Source organism: Dermacentor silvarum, chromosome 1 (genome assembly GCF_013339745.2).
Source record: "Dermacentor silvarum isolate Dsil-2018 chromosome 1, BIME_Dsil_1.4, whole genome shotgun sequence".
Taxonomy (NCBI): Eukaryota; Metazoa; Arthropoda; class Arachnida; order Ixodida; family Ixodidae; genus Dermacentor; species Dermacentor silvarum.
Window position 1 is genome coordinate 185938060 of NC_051154.1, and position 20151 is coordinate 185958210.

Sequence of the window (20151 nt, forward strand, 5' to 3'; positions counted from 1 at the left end):
AACGAGCGTTTAAAAAGATACACATGAGGACGAAGTCTCGAAAATTGCCCAATAACATATATCTCTGTCGGAATTAACTTAGAATGAAGGCGACGACTTGTCCCGCAGGTCGTCGCCTTTATTGGCGAACCATATGGCCTGCTGGTAGAGAAAAAAAAATGCGCGGTCACCTAAGTACTTCTTATGAGTTCCGAGTGCGAAAGCATTAACGCCAAATTGAACACCGCTGAGCGGTCCTTCGCGTTTTGCGCTGCGAGTCAGGTTTGCATTAATGCTCGTTCCGCCAGCCGCGTATTAGGAGAGTTGACGACGATGCCGGATTTCGCTGCCTGCCTCTTCCCTCGTTTTGCTGCGCTCTTCCGCTCCCTTACTTCGTCTGCAGTGTACTGGCATGGACGGCCAGGTTTCGCGACTGGCGAGGTTGCTGCCGCCGACGATGTAGATGCTTCAGGCTCCGTAGCGGTACGTGCTGCCCGAGACAGCAACCGCGAGCCAGTCGTGCTCTTGACGTGGCGTCGCAGCCAATGGGAAATTAGGTGCTGTTTTTTTGCTGCTGCAGACGGCTGCCAGCTTTTTCGCTCAGTGGGCCATTTGAAGCTTTCGCATAAAAAAAAAAATCTGGAACAGTCAGCCTTCGTGTTAAGGGGGTGTGGGTGCCTTTGTAAGAAGTTGTTAGAGAGGGAGCATTATTTTTCACCGCTTTACATCATGCTTATTCAGTGCGGTCAACCTTTAAACTTGGAGCTAATTTCCATCGCCCCCCCCCCCCCCCAGAGTAAAAAAAATAATTAGCTGGATTTTTCTATATTTTTTTCGCATACTGCGGTTGTTACGTTTGTCATGTTTCCCATCCTAATTGAAGAATTTACTGCTAATTTGTTTTGCGATGTGACGGCAAATGTTCTCGTTAAATCCTTTTTTCTTACCGGCTTTTTCAAACATTCGATTTCAAAAGCGTTATACAGGTGTTGCACTTAATTTACAATAATGCCGCAGTAATTGTGACGTTTTCATGTGCATATACTTATTCTCGTATGCCCACACCCCAGTATATGTCAAAGAGCTATGCTTTCTTAAATAAAATTTATTCATTCAGTTCATTTCCACAGACTTCGAGTGTATCAACGGAATAAATGGAACCTACTATTAGGAGGATTATCTGCTGCATATTCAGAGCGTGGAAACTATTTATTTTCCCCAAATGCATTACGAAATTATCTGATGAATGTTGTATTGTCTAAATATGTTCACATGGTAAATACGAAAAAAGAAACCTTGACGACTGCATGTAGTTCTCATTGTGCAACTATAGTAGCCAAGAGTGGGAACATAAGTGTAAAATTTTGAAATATTCCAGTATTTGGACCAATACGTTTTTCTTCCTTGCGTGGTGCTAAATATTGCTAGATACAGGGACATATGTCCATATGGTTGGCAACACTGCGCCCCGACAAGCAGCCACTGGTGCGGCTTGTAAGCCAATCGGTTCGACAAATACAACATGCCGCGTTGTATTTGCGCTAAGCATTTGTATGCTCACTGTTTCAATTGACATTGTTGAAGTATGACTGCTTTCAAACGTCGTATGTTGCACTTGCACCGTCCCGCGACGTCGCGTCCTTCTGTGCTGATATAGTTGTTGCAATTGAGACGACGTTATTGGGATAGGCTGTGTAGTATATCGTGTTCTGGGCACTCAGGTGCCATACGGTGATAGTGTTAGGAAATTTTGAGCAGTGTACAAGCATTCAGTACATGATACCAGCTTTAGCGAGGCGGATCCCTGTTTATGGAACGAATTTGCCAACCTAGTTATACTTTAACTATCCTTACTATTACTACAGCAGCGATTCAGTTAGAAGCCCTATGTTAGATAAGACTATGTATTTTAGTGTGAAACATTACTGAGATCAATCTGTCACTTTGTTCGTACGGTGGGCCGGCCAGTATGCTGTAACTGACCTACAAATCAGTGGTCGTAAGCACAGTTCTGTTCTGTGTAATAAAGCAATAAATCACGACATAAATCTTTGTTGTCTCATTCTTATCTATCAAGCACACAGACCTCCTAATAGAATGAGTGAATGGTATAGAATAGAACGTGAAGAAAGAATGTTAGGGACGGTGCTCATACCATCGCGTCTTCATTCGGTTTTATTTCACAACAAAAGACAACACGTGTCATGCGCTCTCGTGAGCAGCACTTTGTTTTCCTTTCTGTAGGTGCGTGTTCTATACAGCGTGTCCCACGTAACTTGAGCACAACCTTAAAAATATGCAAATGCCACCAACGTAATGCTGTTTACCGACGCTTCGAGATACTCAGATTATTTTTGCCTTCCGCCTAATTACATAATTAGTCTCAGAAGGAGCGTCCAGAACAATTTCGAAGGAGACGACTACAATATACCGCACAGAAAGGTTGTTGTGCATAAAACGGCTTCAGCCCATATAAAGAACTTACGCAGATCCCACATTACTTGGTATCTAGGTAATAAAAATTTAATAAACATATATTGACATGCGTTGTGTGGGCTAATGCGTCGCTTAATTAACACAGACTCCTATGTTGCCTGAGAAGTGCGATTTTTTTTCGAAGAGCGAGTTTTTAGCTCCCTATATATGCTGGAGGCGCTGATATCTCTCCTACCACTGTAGATGTTAAAATTTACATCTACTGATGTAGCGCTCCAGCAATGCTGCTTGCAATGATATTCAATGCATCCAGCAGTCCCAACCAAGGATATCTACCAATGATGGATTTCACTTTGACAAATGAAGTGTCATGCATGCTGACGCGGAATGTGTTCTCTAAACATCACGAGCATCTAAAATGCAGAAAAAAGATACCGGAAATCTGTATGACCACTCAAACAAAGTTATAGTAATTTGAAAAATAAAAAAATAAAAAAAACATGGCAACGAAGCCTGGCTTTGTTTTACACGCGGCGCAATAATCGAGAGTTTTAGATTAGGGGGACGCAAGCGTAGGGTCCCGCTAGCGCTTGGGGCCGCGGTACTGCGCACGCGCAGCACTGGTCTGCGCGTGCGCAGTACCGCGGCCCCAAGCGCAAGCGGGCCCCTACGCTTGCTTCCCCCTAATCTAAAACTCTCTAATGTGCGCAGGAGGTCCACAGAAATATATCTCGTATGTTTTGTTTAGTGCTAACAGAATTTTTCTCTATAAGTTCTTTTTACATTTGTGCACATTCGGCCCATGATGTGGTCGCGAAAATTTTCTAAGACATACAATCACTTTACCGTTAAGAACGTCCCGAACAGTTATAGCAAGGCTTGTGAAACACACACACACACACACACACACACACACACACACACACACACACACACACACACACACACACACACACACACACACACACACACACACACACACACACACACCACACACACACACACACACACACACACACGCGCGCGCGCGCGCGCGCGCGCGCGCGCACGACAGCATTGATGCCTGTGCGTACGACCATTTGCCCTCTTCTATGGTCAGTATCTGTGCATATAGCAAATTATATTGCTCATCCGGCGCAGATGCTTGCTGGAGCACTCGGTAAAAAAAAAAAAAAAAAAAAAAAAACTACCGAACTTGCCATCTCGTAATTAAGCAGCCTCCGTGCGCGCTTGAGAGGCGTGCTGTGGCGACTTTCATCATTGTCTGAAGCGATCCCGGCAATCCTCGCAGTAGCTCTGAATGCTTTCTCTTGTGCTGCGGCTTCAGAAATGACGCTGGTTCTGGCCACCGCATGGCAACGTGCCTGGATGCTACTATAAGCGGCCAAGCTTGTCTCGTCAGTGAACTGCAACCTGTCATCAGGAGCGTCGCAACAGGTTAGACGATGATCAACTTATGACGATGCCCCAGGGGTCATACATGAGCACCCATCTCCATTCGCTCCATTCCCCTCGGCTGCAGTCGATTGGAGCTTCCTCGGCAGTTAAGCGCGAAGAGGTAGCACAGGAGCTGCTTACGCACGTTTCTGCGAAAAGCGTATCCGTCACTGAAGCGCGCATCCGGCCGCACACCTTTCCGCCATCCAGTGCCCAGAGGCAATGAGATCGCAGTAAGTGGACGGGGAAGGAGCGAAGTGAGTGGCCCCCAATTTTGGTAATGAATTTTGCCATTGCCGTCTCAAGCGACGCGTGCCCGCAAACGCGTAATCTCTGCGTGCAGCTGTGTGACATTTAATGAATGGAGGCCATTTTGCTGGTCTGGCCTCCCTCTATATACTCGCTCACTTCTTTTTTATTTTTCTTTGATGTTTGTGGTTGGTGCTGCCGTTTTTTTCTTCTTTTCTTTACAAGCTGCTCCAGCAGTTGCGGGGTACGCGTGCGTACTCACGTCATAAGGCTAGTAAGCTCCCGAAAGGACCCACTCCAGCGAACGTTCTTATACTAGCAGTTGATATCAATTGCAAGTGCGCTTGCCACTACTGTCCCGTAGCATATGTCCTTTCGAAGCCTGTTTACAAAGTGCCCTCCTGCAGTTTTCCAGCACTCCTCCATTACTCCTTTGGCTCCTCGCATATAGGCTCACTGATGCGGAAAATTGCTAAATGTCCGATTACGCTCCGGTTGACGATAAAGATACGACAGCAACTAAAATGACAAACAGCCCCGGAAGAGACTGTAGTCTCCGTAACACTTTGAGATCTCCTAGAGCAGGTCTTAAATGTATCGCTGTAGTCGCACACTTCGTCCGAATAATTCCGTGCAATGGTGTTCGGACTACGGCTGTCACCGGCCATATCGCGGCGGAGATCACACTGCACCGGCATGTAAGTAGACTTTCCTGCGTGCTTCTTATCTGGATCGATCGGGCCGCACTCGCCTCAGAGGTGCCCAGCGCTCACGTCCACGCCGATTCCCACTAACTTCCCGCTTCCTCGCCTGGAAGAATTGAGGCGGTAACTTAACTCACAGAAAAGGTGGGGCAGGTCGCCGACTTTAAATAATCACTCCCGGTAAGATACTTCCCAATTCATATAAATAGGCTCTTAGCTTTTCCTAAAGCCAGCGAGCCATGCAAATGGCGGAGCAATAACCGTTGCCGCAGGGAGGATGGACGAGGCGTTGTCGTAAAAGAAAACAATAATCTTACCATAAACTATTAATTTCCTTATCATGCACATTTACACCATGACATAGGAGTTTAGGGTAACAACTATCCTTCGGTAGCTTGACCAAGACGTGAATTGCTGTAGTCTTGAAAGCTTTGGGGCAAATTCAGTAATTATTGTAAAATGCTGTTTAGCGTTAATAATATCATTAGCCACAAACAAACATTCTCAGCCGTATAAAATATAGATAAGACACTGCTAGAAAACACTTTTGCATTCCAGAGTTCATTTATGTCTATTTCTGAGTTGGTGTAACGAGTCCATCCTACAGGGTCAGGATGTAGTCGCTAGGTGTACACCTTTTGCCACCCTCCCTTGCACCCTGTATTTCACATTTTGTGGTGGTACTTATGTATGGTATAATTTAACTGCGCTAACCCACACGGACAAGGACGAGGCAGACAAGACGTGCGCAGACTCGCAACTGAATGTTTAATGGGTGAAAATGACATATGTACAGAGAAAAATGAATACATCTGATTGGCGATCCAACCATGGATATGTTGACATCACACAGTAGCATCTAAAAACGCCATCTCGCAATCAGCTAGTGACACCAAAGGTTTGCTTACACACCCACGTGTAGTTTTTATCTTAAATGCCTCAAACAGCTCCCTAGTACTACGGTCCCTATGACGGTACAAAATTCTATTTTGTTTAAGAAGTGGGAGGCAAGGTTCCTTGTTTAGTTTTTTAGAGTCATTACAATGCTTAGCCACGTGGGAATAACCATCTGAAGTGCTCTTTTTTTTTTATGTTCTTTCAGCCGAACATTATACGTATGCGCAGTTAACTGGTATGCGCAGTTAAAATATACCATGCATGTCAACCAACTAGCCTGACTTGGAGCTGTACTTATGTATGATATAGAGCACGAGATGCCTGTGGTCCCAAAGTCCAGCAGGCTATGCCAATAAGGACGACTGTGTCAAACATTTTTCTCGAAGAAACGATACGGGACAGCGCTTCCATCGCCCCATGGTAGCTGCCTTGCAAGCAAAAGGGCGCATCACGCGCTGCATTTTCCCTGACGTGTCACGCAGTTAGCTGAGCTCGCGGCTTGATTCTGCTCGTATGCCATGGACAAATGCTGACATATATAAAACTGAGATCTGACAGCTTTATTTGCATTCGCCTGTCAATTAACATCGAGTGTGGCAAAGAAATAATGTTCAAATTTTCATTAAATTGTCTTCGGCCTCATCAGATCAAAAAGAAGGTTCTGAAAGGCAGACATCACGAATTTCTTAAGACTGCGTAATATAACCACACTCAAATGTTCCTGGAGTTCTCAAGCGCAATCCCACACAGAAAATTTTCTCATTTGAGTACGCCCTGCGTTTTTAGTAGTGTCATTGGCGTGTGCTCGAATACAAGAAGCGACATTTTTTTTTTTTTTGTAAAGTTGCTCGCTTTCAAAGATTTGCATTATAACTGTGAAGGCCCCGTCACTTTATCGACCATAAGGAAACAAATTAAGGCTGAATTAATTTAAGAAGACATATTAAGTTTAGTATTGCTCCTTGAGCCCCGTAAGTGCTATGTGCAGCTGCCTGAAACAATAACATTAACACCAACACTTTTTAAAACATTGAAGAGCCCTAACTACATAGTTTCATGCCAAGACGGTAAACACAGAGCTACAGAAAACGTGTTATCTTCTTCCTCTACCGATCTTGTACCATATTTTTTATTTGCATTTGTTTTACCGCACATCGATTTTTCTTTTTTCTTTTTTTCTGAAGGGGGGTCAGCGTCCTCGACAGGCTCCCAGACGCTATCTCGCTGGGCGCAAGCGTAGTCATCTCCTGCATTGCCGGTGCCTCATTTACCGTAAACTGAGTGGCACGTCTAGACGTAGAGCATACTCCATTATACTTTTCACCCTTCGTTGTCGTCGACTTGGGCAAACGCAGACTAGAATGCATGTCGCTTTCTAACGCTGACTTCGTTTTTTCAGCGGCGGCTTCCCTACTCCGGCAGACTCGCAGACCTCTATCTGCCTCTGTTCACCCAACAATCGCTCCAATCTCTCTTTTGTTTTCTACCTCGGACCTTCTCAAAGTTCCCCTTTATCTTTAGTCGTCAGCTCCTGAACTGTGTCATGTCTTTGTCGGTTTTCTTCTTTCTCTATCAGGAAGCCGTTTACAACTCATCGGCAGCTAGCTAAAGCTATAGATGCTTCAGGAGCCGAACTTCCACTCTCATGCGTATTCTCTCGTTCAAGTGATCGCGTTTTTCTTTGCGCTCCTGCTCAGAACATTCTCAGTGAGCTTTGCCTGGACTCAGGCGCGCTACTGCGGGCGGCATGCTTTACAGCTACAACACTGTTATCTCCAGACAAAAGACAGTTTAAAGAGAGCGTCCCTATAGATAACAACGAGTGGCTTCAAAGAAAGCACAAACGCACTCAAGAGGGACGGTCCAAGCGAGCAAGCGGCAGCCGTTAGAGCGAAGCGGTGCGTGGTCACGCGCGTCGCTTTAAAGTTGACAGCTTTGTAAACAGCGGAACCCCTTCGCCCCCGTTTCTATGTTGTTTGCTTTTGTTGCCGGCCTTTCGGCATTTAGGACGGTTTTTTGTCAATGCGTACGTTGAACCACAGCAACCAAATCGCTTCGCCCCCCCCCCCCCCCCCATTTTTTTTTTTTTTTGCCCCCGTGTTGCGACGCCCCGATTTCAACTCTTCAACTCGGAGAAGTATGTTAAAGGGTGGGTAAAGTACTGGAGCGAGATGCTGAGGAATAACAACTACAGGTATATTATGCAATCTATCAGCATCTTTCTTGTCGCCTATCAAGTTTTCGTGTGCTCAGCAAGCAAACTATGGTTTTTCAAGCAGCAATAGCAAATTGCTAGCATTTAATGAAACTCACGCGCATGAAATAAAGCGCATATTATCAGAAGAGAGTCGTTTGACTGAAACGGCTACATACTCGTATATGGGACAGTGCGAGATGATTGCTCGCCAGCGAGAAGCAGAAGCTCGAAAGGGCGCTATCCGCCGTCGGGGCTTTGCTGTGTGGACTGTGCCGGTGCTTCTGCATCCGGATGGCTCTGAGTTTATACCCCGTTTCTCGCTACTAAGATACCTTATACATTGAATTCAACTTGTCATTGGAAGTCCTTTTCTGGAAGCCGACAGACATTGGAAGTTTTACTTGGGTCTTTCGTAAATTTTGACTGGATGTCAAGCGGTACTGCAAGTCCAAGCCGGAAGTCACCTCAATTAATACTCGCAAAGCGACTCAAATGCAGACGTAATGTTTTTTGACAACCATTCATTGCGAGTCCTCTAAACAACGTGTCTAGGAGATACGAGAAACTCAACGCCAAGAGATCGCCAAAGGACACAACACCGTAGTTCAGTGGATGCCACGGGTCACCGCGGTATCTCTGCCAATAACATCGCCAACGCAGCGGCCCGTAAAGTGCATGAAGGAGTAAATTTTTTTATATATACCTTCATCAGCAATAGACGCAGGCCAACACCTGAGCAAACTAGCACATGATATGACATTACAGATTTCACTCACCATCGTTTGCATTCTCTTGACCCTTCTATGCAACTGTGCCTGTTACCTGGTCTTCCCCGAAGTGAAGAAACACGACTTTGTGGCTCACGTATGAGTGATGCATGCACCAACATATACTCATTCTTGATAGAAATGATTAGCGCCGATTGTATTGAGTTGCGAAGAAACTGTAGAACACCTCCTATGCTGTGGCTGTCCAAAGATGAAATATTTGCCCTCCGCACCGCTCTAAATCAGTTACACGGAAGACGTTTCTTGTTGGACAAGATCTTGGGACCATGGTCTCGCATATAAGAGGTGCAGAAGGCCATAAAAATGATTCAGCGATTCCTGAACTCCACCTGACAGAGCGACCGTCTATTACACAATGCTGAGAATTTCCATAACGTCGGCGACTGCAATGCACATCAGTTCTTAACTTTCTCTTCCCCTCTTAATATTTCCTCACCTTTCTCCTCCCCCCAGTGTAGGGTAGCCAACCAGGCTCCAGTCCAGGCTAACCTACCTGCCTTTCATGCACCCCTTGTCCTCCCTTTCTCTCTCTTCGACTATTTGTCCCTTGCAGTGATAATTCGTATGACTGCCCAGTACACACACAAGTCTATTCTAGTAAATACGCCTAAGAAGTGTTCGTGCAGACATGGACATAGCGAGGCTTCACAAGTTTTCCACCTAGTCTGAGTGCTCCCCAAAAGTTCTCACGAACGCTGCGGCTATTGTTTTTTCTTCACTAGCTTTACGGGGGTTGGAAAGAAATAATAATGGATGACTATCAGGGTATGATCCTCAAAGAGCGTTTCCGGATTCTTTAGATCTTGCGGCACCGCGACGCCCGACTGCTCACTCTGCAGTGACCGCTGGAAACACTACTTTGTACCATAAAAGTTCCATGAGAACATCTCAAGGCAAAGTACTAGGTACCGCGGCAATGTCGTTGGCAAGTTTCAAGCAAGTCCCACCTAACGTTGTCGTCCAGGGATAATTTCCGTCTTCCCTCTTACATTCTGCTTTGCGTACGGCTAGACGGGACACTGAATGCATTAAGCGCTTCTGTATTCTTTTTGCCACCGGGCTGTTATTCGCGATCATCGATACCGCTACGGTGAGACAGCTCTCCTTCCGACGTATTCCACGTTCTTTTTATTTTTTTTTCTCGCTCTCTGTTTGACGTCGTATAAACGCCATCGCACAGTTTTAGTGCAGAAAATGACCTCTCCTCCTTCCGTTTTCGCAGCACGTGTCATCGCATCTCATGCATATGCATAGGCACTATACGTAGAGGGTTAAACCCCGTTGCAATAGCTCTATGCGTACATGCACGCGTTCTGGGACCCATGTGTGCGTGCGTGCGTGCGTGTGCCTCTGGTTTTCACGAGTGCCTGAAGGCTCCACATTTCGTGTCTCATTTCACGGCGCACGCTTTGCCTCAAAGTCGGTTGCTCCGCTTTTAGAAGCAGTGGCGCGCAGGAGGCATCAGATTGTTCCAAAGTATACATAATCAAGCCTTTCCACGCTGGCCGCGCTTTTTGGTCAATGCTGGTGTTTTATCATGGCCCTCTTCTATCACAGCCGCAGCGACAAACCTAAAAGACAAAGAAAAAAAGAAAGGATCAAGATAACAATCATTTATAGCACTGTGCATGGACGTCGATAAGAGAACGAAACAAATAATGATGCGAAGAAATGCAGAGGCTAACCGGAGAGGAACATTCTACTCTATATAGAGGGTTGAGTGAGAGGATAAATTGTGTAGATTAAGTAGTTCGCAGGGAACGCAGCGCTGACCTATAATTATTTGAACAGGAAACTGCCCAGAACACAGTGAAAATGGCATATAAACTCACTGAATGCTTTCACTGTCATTTTCTGTTTTCATTTTGTTTTGTAGGGGCAATTAGTTCCTGCACAGGCATATAAAACCACATTTTGCCCTATATGGTAACCTGAAGTGACACCCCACCTACTAATATATCTGGCGTTTCTTGCTTTATAGTTCAGAGTTCGCAAAAAAAATCTTGAACTATAATCTCTCGCCTTTGAGAGCTGCCTTCGGTTTACATTACCGATGGACAATCTTGACTGTGCCTGTACAACGCCGGCAAGCTTATCAGTTTTGTATCAGTTCAGCTGTATCAGCTGTATCAGTTTTGATACGCTCATAGCCCGGGATATTATTTGATAAGATGGGAAGTCGGCCGTGTCTTTACCAGGTTTAAGAAATGTCAATGCGCAGTCCACCTTTCATGGTGAAGGCATGTTTCCTGCCTCCTATAGACGTGGTTGAAACACGCTAGAAGGGTAGCTCTTTAATTAATGAGGCACGTTGCAAAGCATTTCGTGGGTAATGCCATAAGGTGCGGGAGCGCAAAGCGGACATGGGGAGCTTGTTACCGACTTTAATTATCTTATTGTAAAATCATTTCCATAGCAGATGAAGCAAGGAACGAAAGGGAACAAGACGTATGAGTTGATAGTGTTACGGGGAGTTCGCGACCGATGACCTGTGTCAAGCTTGGCGTGGCAGGCGGATGTGATGCCGGAGGGTCGTTGCAGGAGGAAGTGGCAGCCGTATTGGGAAGTGCGTTTGCTCTTCGCTTGCTCAAAATTCGGCATTCCTTTATGATGAATTCAACCGTTGAGCAGTTCCTGCAAAGCAGGAGGTTGAACGCATCGTCCGCGATGCCCTTCAAGATGTGTCCAACCCTATCGGCCTCCAGCATGTCCGCGTCCGCTTTACGGCAGAGAGCCAGAACGTCTTGAATATATACGCGACGTACGATTCAGTTGGTGTCTGGACACGAGACGCTAGCTCTTGCTTGGTCTCCATTTGACGTCCCACAGGTCTCCCGAAAAGATCGCGTAGCTTTTCATTGCAGGAGTCCCAGCTTGTAATGTCGGTTTCATGCGTCTCGAACCATACCTTCGCGGTTCCTGCCAAGTAAAAGATCACGTTGGCCAGCAAATGTGTGGCATTCCACTTGTTGTGCTTACCGTCGCGCTCATACGACGTCAGCCTGTCTTCGACGTGGACCTTGCCAGTGCGAGTAAAGATTCCCGGGTGACGTAGCTGGGTTAGTACCACTTCCGCCGGTGTCTGAGCGGCGGAGGCAGCGTCAGCGTCGGAGGCAGCGTCAGTAGCCATAACAGCGGAACCGATGTGACACCCACTGCGAAGATCCAGGGCCGGCTTGCGGCGAGATTACCCAGCACCTCCACCAAAATGTTACGGGGAGAAAATATATGTATTTACAATATATACAGTTAGAGGGTTGTAGCACTGTGGCCAGGGTGACACCTTCTACCGAGCTCCGAAACACTTCAGCCTATTCTTCTCCAACCAACGTCATTTTGTCCACAGTGGTACAAACTCGTAAGTGACAATATGCCCAGTAAGTAGGCATCAGCAATACCCTGGACTAGGGAATATATGGACTTACCTTTCAAAGCGAAGCTGAAGCACCTTAAAAAAAAGGGAGCTTGCAGTGAGATATTGGAATTATTCACCTCTTGAATACTAAAATCGCATTTTAACAGGTCATAATAATAATAGGTCATAATAATAATAACTCCTACAATTGACCGATGGCCCTCAGTCCCCAGCGGCTGCGGAGCACCTGACAAAGGCGGCGGTCAGACCTGCGACGCGGCAGAGGGCGCTAAGAATCTCTGGGTCTGGACAGGCCGCCAATAGAAATTGAACCTGGCAACGTTCAACACGCGCACCCTATCGAGTGAAGCTTGCTTAGCAGGGCTATTTGAAGAATTATCAGGTATTGCCTGGGATATTATTGACCTTAGTGAGGTGAGAAGAACTGGTGAGGCTTATACAGTGCTGACTAACGGCCACGTCCTCTGCTACAGAGGTCTTCCAGATAGGAAAGAATTCGGAGTAGGATTTCTAGTCAATAAGGACATAGCGGGCAACATTGATGAATTCTGCAGTATTAATGAGAGGGTAGCTGTCATCGTAATAAAGCTGAATAGGAGGTATAGAATGAAGGTTGTACAAGCCTACACCCCAACCTCCAGTCATCATGATGAAGAAACGGAACAGTTGTATGAATATGTTGAATTAGCAATGAGAAAGGTGCAAACTCAGTATACTGTAGTCATGGGCGACTTGAATGCAAAATTGAGGAAAAACCAAGCTGGCGAGCAAGCAACTACGGCATCGATTTTAGGAACACTAGAGGAGAGATGTTGGTAGAATTCACGGAAAGGAATAGGCTCCGAATAATGAATATCTTCTTCAGGAAGCGCAGCAACAGGAAGTGGACCTGGAAAAGCCCTATTGGAAAAACAAGGAATGAAATAGATTTCGTACTCTCTGCCGATCCCAGCATAGAGCAGGATGTAGAAGTGTTAGGTAGGGTAAAGTGCAGTAACCATAGGCTAGTGAGGTCTAGGATTTCTCTCAATTTGGAGAGAGAAAGAATAAAGTTAGTCATGAAGAAACAGGCCATCCTAGACGCAGTAAGGGTAAAAACAGACCAATTCAGGCTGGAGCTCGCAAACAAATAGGCAGCTTTAGAAGAGGAAGATAAAGACAACATAGACGTACTGAATGAAACCGTAACTAGGATGATCTCAGAAGCAGAAATTGAAGTGGGAGGTAAGGCACCAAGGCAACCAGTAGGTAAGCTCTCCCAAGTAACAAAGGACCTAATAAAGAAACCGCAAAACATGAAAGTGTCAAACTCGAGAGATCAGACAGAATTCGCTGAACTGTCGAAACTGATCAACAAGAAAAAAGTAAGGGATATGCGAAATTATAACGTGGAAAACATTGAGGAAGCAGTAAAATATGGACGCAGCATGAAATAAAAAATAGGCATAGGACAAGGCAGAATGTATGCACTGAAAGATAAGCAGGGTAATATTATCAGGAATTTTGATGACATACTAAAAGCAGCGAAACAATTCTATACTGAGCTGTACAGTTCCCAGAGCAGCCAAGCTAGTTTCATTCGAAGTAGTGATTAACAGGATACAGAGGCCCCTTCTATACTAGCGATGAAGTTAGAAAGGCCTTGAAAGACATGACCAGGGGAAAAGTTGCTGGAGAAGATGGAATAACCGTCGATTTAATCAAGAATGGAGGAGATGTCATACTTGAAAAGCTTGCGGCCCTTTATAAGCAATGCCTCACGACTTCAAGTATACCAGAAAGCTGGAAGAACGCCAACATTATACTCACCCATAAGAAGGGAGACGTTAAAGAATTGAAAAATTATAGACCCATTAGCTTTCTCTAAGTATTGTATAAAACATTCACCAAGTTAATTTCAAATAGAATCACGGCAACACTTGACTTCAGCCAACCAAGAGAACAGGTTGGCTTCAGGAAGGGATATTCTACGATGGATTATATTCATGTCATCAATCAGGTAATAGAGAAATCTGCGGAGTACAATCAACCTCTCTATATGACTTTCATAGATTATTAAAAAGCATTTGATTCAGTAGAGATACCAGCAGTCATAGAGGCATTACGCAACCAAGGAGTACAGGATGCATACGTGAATATATTGGCAAATATCTACAAGGATTGCACAGCAACCTTAGTTCTCCACAAGAAAAGTAGAAAGTTACCTATCAAGAAAGGGGTCAGGCAAGGAGACACAATCTCTCTAATGCTATTCACTGCATGCTTAGAAGTATTCAAGCTCTTATGTTGAATTCCAATGGCGGAGTCGGAGCAAGTTTTTCTGCTAGTTTCGGAGCAAGTTTGTTCCAATGACAGAGTGAGGGCGGGAGTAAAGTGTTCCAATGAGAGAGTCGGAGTGGATTCAGAGCGGGAGTCACTCGGTGGAGCAGGAAAAGATGCTCCGCCAAAATAGGCGGAGTGGACCGGAACTCTGCGTGACGCATTTCCTTTACAACGTTTGTCTGCTGGGGGGCGCCACCGATCGCGACTCGCGACTCGGATAGTTCGGCAAAGCGTGCGGCATTGCTTCTGCTACTCTACAGCGACAGCTGCGAGTCGGAAAGCTCAAGTTCAGACACGAGCGATTTCTCGAAGAGTAACGGCGACGCTGAAACTGCCACTTACGAGCGGGAATTTGATAGGATGTTCCGCATTCCCGCGATGAGGCCCAAAGTAGTCGGCTAGACGCCTACCATGTTTGTCCGCATACTGTGTGCTCACCATAGCAGACATAATCTGCTGCGCGCTTGGCGAGATATCCATTCCGCACTTTTAAACAGCAGGTGAACGGCGCTGAATAGACAAGTGACCGGTGCGGAGGTGCTGTGAACAAACAGCGGAAGGGAATGACAACACGCAAGGTATCCTGGGTAACTCAGCGCCAGAAAGATAGAACTTCCGCTTCCGCCTTGCTCCGGCGGCGCAGGTTGTGTTCCACTCGCGGATTTGGAGGCGTTGCTCTGCGCCAGAGTCGAGTGCTCGCTCGCGGAGTCCGTTGGCTGCTCCGGCTCCGCCATTGGAATTCAACATTAGACTGGGTAGGCTTAGGAGTGAGAATCAACGGCGAATATCTCAGCAACCTTCGGTTTGCAGATGACATTGTCCTATTCAGCAACAATTGGGACGAATTACAACAAATGATTGAGGACCTTAGCCGAGAAACTGTATAAGAGTGGGGTTGAAGATTAATATGCAGAAGACAAAGATAATGTTCAATAGCCTGGCAAGAGAACAAGAATTCAGGGTCACCAGTCAGCCTCTAGAGTCTGTAAAGGAGTACGTTTAACTAGGTCAAATACTCACGGAGGACCCTGATCACGAGAAGGAAATTTACAGTTGTGACATCCGTAGCTTGTTGGTGAGTCTGCCTATATCAGAAGTGTGCCTCTTTAAAGCTTTCACTTATATGCCCTTCTTCGCGTAGCTCCCAAGTTGCGAACTTTTTTTCTGGGTTTGGGAAGTTCACAGAGAGCGGGAGCATACGATAGTTGCGGCGGCCTCGCCAGCTTACGTGGCTTGAATTACTATATGTCGCCTGACAAGGGGTCAAATTCCTCCCGGTAGTGGTCCTATTTGGTCAGTTGACTAAGCTTAGCTCTATTGAGATAGGCAAATGGTCACTTCCCATCCGATCTGGCTCCGACCATTTTCTTCTTGAGCTCAACTAAAATAAACTGAGTGACAAACTAGTGAATACAGGAGGTCAATAAAACGTCGCATTACCATAATTCGCAATACATAGTTTGAACCAAAGCACATGAGCGCTTTTGCATTTCGCCTCCATCAAAATGTGGTCGCCGTGGTCGGGAATGTAAGTAGCGATTAGTGTTCTTGCTACCCCGCGACGAGTGAACTCAAATAATGATGCTCGAAGCTTGGCAACGATCACACAGTTATTTCAAAAAATTTGTCTATCGATATACTTTCTTTTATTGGGACGCATACAAAGACGCCATGCCGACTTTTACTTTCCCTAGCTGCCTCCTGACCGCAGAGAATTTTATGACATCAAAGCAGAAGTCCCCGACACCTAGTGTGACACGAGTTACCTCTCTGTGAATATACAATGCGACGCTTCAGTCTGGGAAAGGTCTTAGGGTAGGGGTTTGGTGGGTGACATATCCAGTGACCGATCTCTGTTTCCGCAACACGGATTCAGGCAAATTCAAGGCAGGATTTGACATATTTCTTTGCTCTCGTGCCTTAGATACGATGCTTTACTGTTTAGTTAAATCGAATTCTGGAGTATTATGCGCCAAAACCCTGATATGATTATGAGACATGCCGTAGAGGGGGACTCCGGAATAATTTTGACCACCGGGGGTTCTTTAACGTGCACCCAATGCACTGTGCACAGGCGCTCTTGCATTTCGCCCGAATCAAAATGAGGCCACCGCGGCCAGCATTTTATTCCGCGCCCTCGGGCTTAACAGCACAACGCCAAAGTCAGTACGCCACCACAGGTGGCATGCTTTACTGTCAGTTGTCGTCCCAAGATAATAGAAACATTGTTGGGTCACACGCCTGTACATGCAAGCATGCTAAATTCACGGTGTGCGTGCATGGTAATGTTAACAAGGGTGGCCACAGGCAGTGTTGTCTCATTGCTTTTCCATCGATCTTCCACATTGTTGGGACTCGGTTCTGAGCGGTCATTATGGTGTCCGTGGCTGGTATGTGCCAGGTGCCGGGCCATCAAGAGGTCCGGGGCGACGTACAAGAGATGCAAAAAAGGGGGTTTATTTACAACATTTACATTTTGGGAGTTTCTATGTACGAGCACACGGATAAGCACCCCTTCACAACACAGAAGGTCCGCTTTTTAAGCACTTCATTTTCCCCCTATCTCTCGTCGAGGGAATTCAATGTCCATCTTCTTGGCCAATCGTAACGGTGTCACAGTCGGCAAAATCCCCCCTTTGGTGACGCACCACACCGCCTGACTCCTCCTCTGGTGTCCAAGTCTCGACCCACCCTCTATGCATGCAAATGCAATTTCATGAGAAGCTTGGGTCGACGCTGTTCCCACTAAATCGAAGTCGTGAGCGTAGGCTTTTTGCAGCAATTAGCTGGTAGTGTAATGCCGATGATCCCTTCACAATTTGGGGTTCTTCACAGAACCCGACTCGTTCATCAGGTCAAGCGAACACGCGACACAGAATCACTTGTCAGTCATCTTAACGTGACGGAGGTTCCGCCGCCAGCTCTTTGGCGTTGAAAAGACGATGCAGCGTGAATGGCCTTTCATAGCTGCACGCTCACCGGTATGCATACGTTCGTCCAGATGGCTCGACAGGTTAAACAGCATTCCATAGCTGCAGGTTTGCCCGAGCAGCATCCTTTGTCTAGAAGGGCCGCCGGGCACAGCAGTGTTAAACGCCAATCCTATATATAACAACATGAAGCGCTCCTGTTTGAGATTTTTGCTTATCGTAGACGGCCTTCACTCTCATAGAGAGCGGCTTCGTGTTTTAGCCAGCCATCCCCAAAGACTCACATTGAACCTATTCTGGTCTTGCGCCACAGTTGTCTTTCACAGGCTGATTGGTTACAAGCTAGCGAAATTGGTTCTGTCTTTTCTTTTCCTGTTTAGCTATCTTTCCGAACGTGAGGTGCCTTTATATTTTCTTCCTTTATTTATTTTGTAGCCTAGTACGCTTCTTTTACAGTGGAAAAGTAGCAAAGAAGCGAGTACACACTCCATTCAGTGTTTACTTTCTGGATTTGTGGTCTGCCCGTAAACTTTGTCGGCAATAAAGCTGGCTCTATACCAGCGGCAGTGCTTGCTGATGATTGCAAAAGACGGACAACCGGCGTGTTCTTGTACATGGTTCAGATTGGGTCATGAAACGAAAGAAAGCAGCATCGGAACTACCCGGTGGTGATGAAGCCCGCAGGAGCTGCTGTTGTCGCCGGGCATGCTGTAGGGCTTAACTGGGCTAAGTCATGGTCGTGGTAGTGCTCCCCTATCGTCTTTAACGAAACAATAATGGCTGAATCACGTTCCCCATCACATTGTATTATATTTTTTTCGTCACTGAAATTATTACTTCAGTGCGGAGCGTGATGTCCAAGTCGTCTAATATACATCCGCGCTGTGAATTCATAGCGTCTATACGGCACGTACTGAAGTCATGCCATCGAAAGTGGAGAGGCTGATAAGTCCGCCAACACCACCTGTATTTTACTACACTTATATATAAATATACGTTGTCTGTATCGCTTTTTCCCTGCACCAGGGGCGATGAAATTTGTTATTAGCGGAGTGGGCGGTGTTGTCGGAAAGGAGGGGCTTCTAATGAATTCAAGTGGCAAAGTCTACTCTTCATTGGCCCAAGAATGTTTCTTCTTTGAGAGGCGAAATGAACAAATATTGCGTTCCATCGCGCAAATCAGTTTCCAGCAACCGATTGCTTCAAGTATACTTGATGCGCAGAAAGGCATCTAGCTTGGCTCCTGTACTTCTTAGATTTAGAGGCGCGTTGAAATGCCTCATGTGGTAAAGAAATAATATTGGTCCCTTCACATACGGTGCCCTTCGCAGCACAGTGCCGTTTGGAGACTAAAACTTCACTATCAGTGAACGACCGAAAGCAGCATCGGAACAACCCTGTGGTGATGTCACTTTCACTTCACCATTAGTGAAGTGAAAGTGGCAGACGGCGCAGTTCACTTCGCTACGCGACTTTCTCCCAATCCAATTCACAGACATGCACATGTGTTCACGGAAGTTTACTGTAAAGGATGAGCCGCTATAGTAAACAAATTTAACCAAAGCACGCAAGCCAGAATGGAAAGGCGCACAGAGTACACACTGCATGCGACGTGCGCAGCGTACCTCTCGATGCCAGGATCTGCCGCACGCTCAATTTTTTTTTTTTCGTGTTTATCATATTTTAGATCTTCACACCTTTACGTCTTTACCACTTCTCCATCTTTAGCAAGACATCTTTACGGCTCCAAGTATAAACGGAAATATGGAGTCCAAGCTTCCACGACCCGGACAAGTGAATGAAAAGCCGCTCTTGTTTTCTGTCTGTCTTCGATTTTGTTTCTGCTTGGTCTTCAAACTGTACTACGAACAAAATAAATAAAAAAAGGGACTGTTCTTACGTGAAAGCTGCAATTTAGCCAGGCGCTACAATTTGCATTTGCGTTACCTCCGCGAATGTTTCCAGATAACCTGGCTTAACTTGATTTTTTTCGTAAGTACGCAATGTTGTTCAACTTCACGTCTTTCTTGTATGTCACACCATTTTGATGGCTTGGCTCCTACAGTTCGCTTGTATAGATAGCGCGATCGCGTGAAGTGTTGCAACTTTCCCTAATTAAGGCCGCCTTGCTGGACGACCTGTTATTTGAGCGGTTCCACGAGCACGTCTAGAATAATGTTTCCCAGCAATTCCTCAAAGCAAGCGTATAGCAGCACTGCAGCAGCCCCGAATAAAATTGATAACACGTGGGCCTGACATGTCGTATATCTTCTAATTATTTCTTACCCTCGTGCTCTACAAAAATCCGGCGAGCAATGACGCATAATCTGCTATGTGGAATGGGACAGAACAGCAACTTTAGGGGCGTGTATTACGGCACAGGCTTCTTTTTTTTTCGCATTCTCTTACGCTATAAGCACATATGCGCAAACAAACATCAGCGAAGATGTGTGCACCACGTTATCATGTGGTTGCGTAAACACGCGAAAAACAGACGCTCTATATCAATCACGTGCCTCTTATGCGGGGCTATCGCGGCAGCAAAAATTAAAGGAGGATGAAAAAAAATAATAATAATTCATAGGAACGACGCGCAGATACGCTCTCAAACCCATCAAGAACCGCCACTTCGGAGATGGAGCAAAGCGTTCTTTCCCTCAGTTGCGCGCTAAGCAGTCGCGACATGCCACGCGTGCTCCGAGAACTGATTACTAGCGAAGGCGATAATTTACCCTTATGTTTCGTGTCTCATCGTTCATTCTTGCGCAGTGGTCTGCGACTGACGCGGGAACAAGCGCTTGCGGCGGGACATGCAGCTATATACTGTAGCTTCGAA